Source organism: Mytilus trossulus, chromosome 12, assembly GCF_036588685.1.
Source record: "Mytilus trossulus isolate FHL-02 chromosome 12, PNRI_Mtr1.1.1.hap1, whole genome shotgun sequence".
Taxonomy (NCBI): domain Eukaryota; kingdom Metazoa; phylum Mollusca; class Bivalvia; order Mytilida; family Mytilidae; genus Mytilus; species Mytilus trossulus.
Window position 1 is genome coordinate 28,722,908 of NC_086384.1, and position 6,758 is coordinate 28,729,665.

The 6,758-nt window shown below is 32.1% G+C and overlaps 1 long non-coding RNA gene across 1 annotated transcript; it reads right to left on the minus strand.

Moving 5' to 3' along the window:
• Positions 1 to 203: 203 nt before the first annotated feature.
• Positions 204 to 1,345, minus strand: LOC134693880 (uncharacterized). The gene is made up of 3 exons (XR_010102505.1): positions 1,235 to 1,345; positions 802 to 943; positions 204 to 314 (listed from the first exon to the last, which is right to left on the minus strand). It is a non-coding gene; the product is annotated as an uncharacterized LOC134693880 (long non-coding RNA).
• Positions 1,346 to 6,758: the final 5,413 nt, after the last annotated feature.

Below are 6,758 nucleotides of genomic sequence, written 5' to 3' on the forward strand. Positions count from 1 at the left end.
TTTTGTTTTTCTTTAACCTATAATATAACAATGTGTACCATTACTTCATTATTCACACATACCCCATTCATAAGAAATGAGGATAAACTGCCTTTCCCATTTCTCAAAACCAGCATAGAGGATGAAGTGACAGGGATCCAGTTCTACATAGGCTTTCAATGCTTTGGTGTAGTCTATGGCCTTGATGGTGATGTCTGTGCAGGCATCAAATCTCATACAGTTTGGAGATATTTGGTAGTACAGGAATTTCTTAAGATCAGGATCAGAAATGTTAGAAAGAATCAGAGTTTGGTTGATAAGTGCTGAATAACAACCTGAAAACCAACAATTCTCTTAAGGTGGTACCCAACACTTTCACTAAAATTAATTTGGCTAGTTTAATTTTCATAAAATTTTGTCAAAGTACTTACTTTCACCCTTTTACAAAAATATAAAAGTTTCAAAAATTTTGAACCAACAGTTTTGTCAGAAAAATTACACTGGTTATATAGCAGTTTGACAAACACCAATTTTGATCATTAAAAAGCTTGATATTCCTATTACAACACAACGTAATTAAAACGTTTAGCTGACTTTACAGAGTTATATCCCTGTAGTGTTAGGTACCACCTTAAATATTTATGGCATGAAGAGTTGGTCCTATTAATCTACAACGCTTCCTATTGTCTCCATCAACAAAATATGGTAGCAAAAGAATGTCAAAAGGGACATGATGATCAGCATTAATCATTTACCTCATGTAAAAGGTGAGTATAATAAGAGATTTACATTTGTGTAGCCTTTTAACTGTATATTTCTTACTTCTATCATACAGCTCATATCTAGAATTAAGAACCAGTCTTGTACCATCAGTACTCAGGCCTCCATCAATCATCTTGCCTTTCAATAAGGCCAATGTCATATTTTCTGGTCTGGGGCATGGTCCAGTAGCAGTAAGTAAATCCTACAGAAATTATATATGAATGTTAATTATGTTGATTGAATTTAAAACAATATTATTCTACTAGCAAAAACTTATATATTATTCTTCACATTCAGTAAAGTATTGGCTTTTATTCCCATTTTATTAGTACTAAGCTGCTCCAAAGTTTCTATTTCAACCCTTAGATTTAATTCTTAGTCCAATTCTTTTCAAATTGTTCTGTTATCAATGCAAGAATTTTCTAATACAAAATTTATCTTTACAAACAATAGACAAAAGCTTGAAATATCTACAGTGTCTAAAAATACTTACTGCAGGTAAACCCAGAGCAGCCAAAGCTTCTTCAGCTAAATTGCCTGCCAACTGCTTAGCTGCCTTTTTGCCTGCCTGTTTTAGTCTTTCCAAAACAGCTTCCTTTGTAAAGTATGTTGCCCAGTTTACTGTAATTATAAAATATTACAATAGAAAGTCTGAAAAAATAAATATGACCGAACCATTTATAATGCACTAGTTCTGTATAAAATAAATTTACAGTAAATTGAAGTGCCACATAAATTTAATGGCAAACTTTAAGGTATTATCCGCAAAGACAATATTTCATTTTCCATTTTTTTTTTTTTATATTCTCTATCTTAGACTTAAACAAGACTAACTGTCAGGCCAAGAATAACTTCCATTTGGATAACATATTGGCAATGGTAAAACAGCTTGATCCAGGAGGTTGATTGTAACCAAACAATTTTCTTCGTCAGGGTAGGATCCTGGTTCACAGAGACCACCTCCAAATGTTGCAACAGTCTCCAAGTCTGTCTTCTCTATTTTTAAGCTACAAAAAAGAAAGTATATCATTGCTATATCTTATTTCATTACTAAGTCTATAATTCTTTATTGTGACAAAACCTGGAGGTGCTGTGCACCTCTAAAATAATGAATATAAAACAAGAATGTGTCCAAAGTACATTGATGCCCCACTCGCACTATCATTTTCCAAGTTCAATGGACCGTGAAATTGGCAAAAATCTAATTTGAAATAAAAATTAGAAAGATCATACTATAGGGAACATGTGTTCTAAGTTTCAAGTTGATTGGACTTCAACTTCATCAAAAACAACCTTGACCAAAAACTTTGACCTGAAACTCACATTTTCATTTTCTATGTTCAGTGGACCATGAAATTGGGGTCAAATGTCTAATTTTGCTTTAAAATAAGAAAGATCATATCATAATCAACATGTGTACTAAGTTTCGAGTTGATTGGACTTCAGCTTCATCAAAAACTACCTTGACCAAAACTTTAACCTGAAGCGGGACAGACGGACAAACAAACAGACAGACAGACAAACGGACGCACAGACCAGAAAACATATTGCCCCTCTACTATCGTAGGTGGTATTAAAGGTGGGGCATAAAAACAAAATAGGAAATACACATTGCACAATGTGAAAGTTTGATTTTAGATTTTGAGAGTTTCATGAGAGTTTAGAAGAATCATGTAATGGCAAAATAAAACCTTAAAATCACTGATGAGTCTAATGTAGAAAAAAATGTGTTTCTGACATTTTCTATTATTAGCTGGACAATGACACAGTATTGACATTTTAAATATAAATAAAAGTATACTTACAAGACGACAATTTCCAGATCCCCTATTACTGGGATGGGAAAGACAATACCAGTATTTATTATTTTCTCTATACCTGTCAAAGAAAAAATAAAATATGAGAATCAAACTCTTATAATTTCATCTATAACAGTGCATTTTAAATCATTTTAACTATATGTATATATATAGATTCTACAACTGCATCAAGTGGAATACAGTATTTATCCACTTGAGACAGTTAAATTTTGAAATAAAAAACTTGAGGCGGGCTGAGCTTTGTAAATACTCTAAATTTAACTGCTGAAAGTGGATAAATATAGTAGTGCACAGGTTTGGTGGTGAAATCTATTTCTCTAATGAGTTTTAAAAGATATGCAAACAATCAAAATCCTTCTTTTTGAATGTTCTCTGTTCTTTCTATGTGATGTCATCAGGAATGGTCGACTTTTTACATGACATCACATTAGTAATTTCAAAGGAAAGCAAGAAAATTTGACATCATAATCTAATTTTGATAAATGACTGAGATCAAACAAACCACATATTGATTAAAAAAAAAATGGCCTTTGGGCAAAACACAACAAGTATCTGTAACAGTATCAACATACCATCAAAATCAAGTTTTGGTAGCTGTATCACATCCTTAAACACATCAAAACCATAGCTGAACATGAAAGTACATGGGTTAAAATTAACATAAGCTTTAACCACTCTGAGAAACATGGATATTTTGACATTCATGCAGCATTCTACGGCCATGCAGTCACTGGAGAAGATGCAGTATACTTTCTCTGGTAATGTGAAGGACATCAGTGGACACTCTGCAATAAAGATATACTGAAGTCAAAATAAAAGTTGCACAAGTTTAAAGAGAACACTTTTTTAAATTGGAAATATAAAATATGAAATAATAGTTTTGTCAAATAAACACTAAAATTTTGATAATACAAAAAACAAATTCTTACAATTTTGATTTTCTGCAAAGATAATATAAAATACATGTGATTCTTTTTAAGATGTATGTAACTGAGATTACCTGTCACTAAAAGAGTGACACAAGAAATAAAAAAATATTTTATAAAGATTGCCAATTGTATTACAGTGAGTTGCTTATAGATGTTATTGTAAAATTTTACCTATAGCTCAACCTGTTTTTAAAATTGTCAACACAATAGGGACATTTAAATTGACCAGTTGGTATTGTTAGATTTAAAATGTACTTTGATTCTACCTGTACAGATTTTTTTTCACCTAACCCAAAGTTATTTTGGAATTGAGGTATGTTTGATAATAACTACCTATATGCTTATTGACCTGGAAAAATGATATCCTTTGAGTCTGCAATAATCAGCATAATGAAAATAAGTTATATAGTTTGCAATATATTGGTAAAAAGGGTTATAACAAGTAAACAAATTAGCAATGGACATTTAGCAGGTCTATAAACACAAGTTACATACGATTATCCTGGTCCATAATTCTTTTAATCATTTGAGCTCTAGTTCCATTGATTGGTTTCCCTCTTTCCTGTAGGGTCTGTTTGATTTGTTCATCTGTCAGTTCATGTGGGTTAAAACATGGCTTGTTGTCAATTATTGCCTGCAAAAAAATGGAATTAATAATTTTGAAAATTGAGACTAAATATACATATAGTTACAACTTACTTATTTACTACTCAATTAAATGCTGTGTGTCACAAAGGGCATGAATTCACTCATATTTACTAATTCATTGGTTCTAGGTAGATTTTTCACACCAACACACTTGTCTCGCCATGCTAGAAATATATCAAGAGTTTAGCATGAGAGTATGCCTTCAAGCTATCTCTTTTAATTTGACTTGTTAGGTTGATGACTTCTTGACATTAACCCCACATTCCCTTAAATGCTGAAATTAAGTAAATTTGGCAAATTTTAGACCACAAAACTAGGGTTGTGGTTAATCATGTAGCCTTTATATAGGGCTTTATTTATTATGAATACTGAACAATAAGCTAACCTAGCTGCTAAATAATCTAGATTACTGTGAAAGTACTTTTATTCGTGGGGTACCAATTTTCGTGGTTTTCGTGGATGACTTTATCCACGAATTTAAGTGTCCAACGAAATAAAACAACCATTGTCCAAATCAAGACCTGGAAAGATCCCCATCAGTAGGTTTGACAACTGATATGATCTAGAGAATATTTTGAATAACACCAAATCGAAGAATACTTTAATAGCAGTCACAGAACTACAACCGCATGCAGGATTATACCCATTTAATCTTTAATAACCTAAACTGTACAACTTTTGATCTTTTAATTCTCTTTAAAATATTTTTGATCGATGTAAGTCAGATTTCCGGTATTGATATGCTAGTATGATAAAGTGTTAATTTTATATCCTCATAGTTCTCATACATATGGGAAATTATAAATAATTTCATGCTGGGCTTGATTTTGATTTTAAAGAATTATTTGACAATTCAAAATACTTTTAACGCATTTGTTTATGCTACTGTTTTCCTTAGATGACTTTTTTATGGCCTAATTAACACCTTTGATGGTTTTTAATCTGTTGATCACTTTATCATGGGTTAATTGGTGTTATCACTACGATTTACACAGGTCAATGTTTTCTTTGCAATTTCTTCAATCAAGACTTTTTGTAACCTTCGTTTCTAAAGGCTTTAAATTTTCAATGTATTTCTAGAAAATTAAAATCCACGAATTTAAAAACCCACGAACATGTAAATATTGTTCAAGCCAAGAAAATTGATACCCACGAATTAAAGTACTTTCACAGTAGCCCTAAAAATCATGTCTCTAGTATCTAGAAAATCATGGCATCATATTGGTCATTAGCAATGGCATCATTTTAAATAGGCTATGCCTAGTTTATCTTCAACAAAGATAGGTATCTTGGACATAGCAGCTGTACTAGCTACCACCATGTTCTATGTTTATCATTCTGAACTGCCGTATTTCATTCTATCACTTACCTGTAAAGTTTTGAGAGTTTGTACAAACTTTGCCCTGCTGTCTGTCATATCCAACTTTGTTAAAAACTCAATAATTGTCCCCATTTTCAGTCTACGTAGAGAAAACTTCTTCATAAAACTGTCTGCTTTCTGCATCAGGGTTGTGAATGGACCTACAAATCATATATAATGAAATTATTAATCTATATGATGAAGTAAATGAAAACTTTCATGACATTCTTCTTTTACTTTGAATACAAGCCAAGTACTAATTCCAATAGAACAGAGGGTGTGTGTGACTGCAGCTTCAGTTGTATAATGGAGACATTTCTGTTGATGTTGACTGCCATGCTAAAAACGGTCATGGTGATCCCAGTTGTTAATTTGTTCTAGTCAGGAAAATGCACATAATAATTGGCTATGGACATAATGTAACCAACAATCAATCAATCAAACAAAACAGCAGCAAACCAGTCCGCTAATTAAACTTTTCTTGCAAGCAATCACACCTAAATCCATGCGATGCCACTTAATTTTCTGTCAATGGAATATTTCATTCTAATTTTGTGCAAATAATATTTCAAAATATTGATGTTCTAAAACCAAAATGACTGTTTGTTTTTTCTACATTGGCTAGAGATATAGGGGGAAGGGTTGAGATCTCAAAAAACATGAAATGTAACCAAGTCACATTTTTGTGCCTGTCCCAAGTCAGGAGCCTCTGGCTTTTGTAAGTTTTGTATGATTTTTAATTTTAGTTTCTTGTGTATAATTCAGAGTTTAGTATGGCATCCATCATCACTGAACTGGTATATATATTTGTTTAGGGGCCAGCTGAAGGACCCCCTGGTGCAGGAGTTACTTGCTGCATTGAAGACCCATTGGTGGCCTTCGGCTGTTGTCTGTGGTCAGGTTGTTGTCTCTTTGACACATTCCCCATTTCCATTCTCAATTTTATACTATGTTTACCATACCTACCTTTCTTCCCATCTTTGGAGTCATCAGGTAAGTTGTTTGCATTAGCCTTAGTTTTGGTATACATTCCATCTGTGTCACCTATAATCACATATCATTACATTTTAAGTTGTGATATGTGAAAATTATACTTTTTTTTAAATCTTGTTATGCATGTATATTCAAATCCATAGAAAATCATGCATATACATATGAAATAATCCTTTATATTACAGATATTTGATTTTTATTGATCTGCAGCTAGAAATATGTTTTTATTTTTACTTTTTTACACACCAAACACACAAAATGTTAACA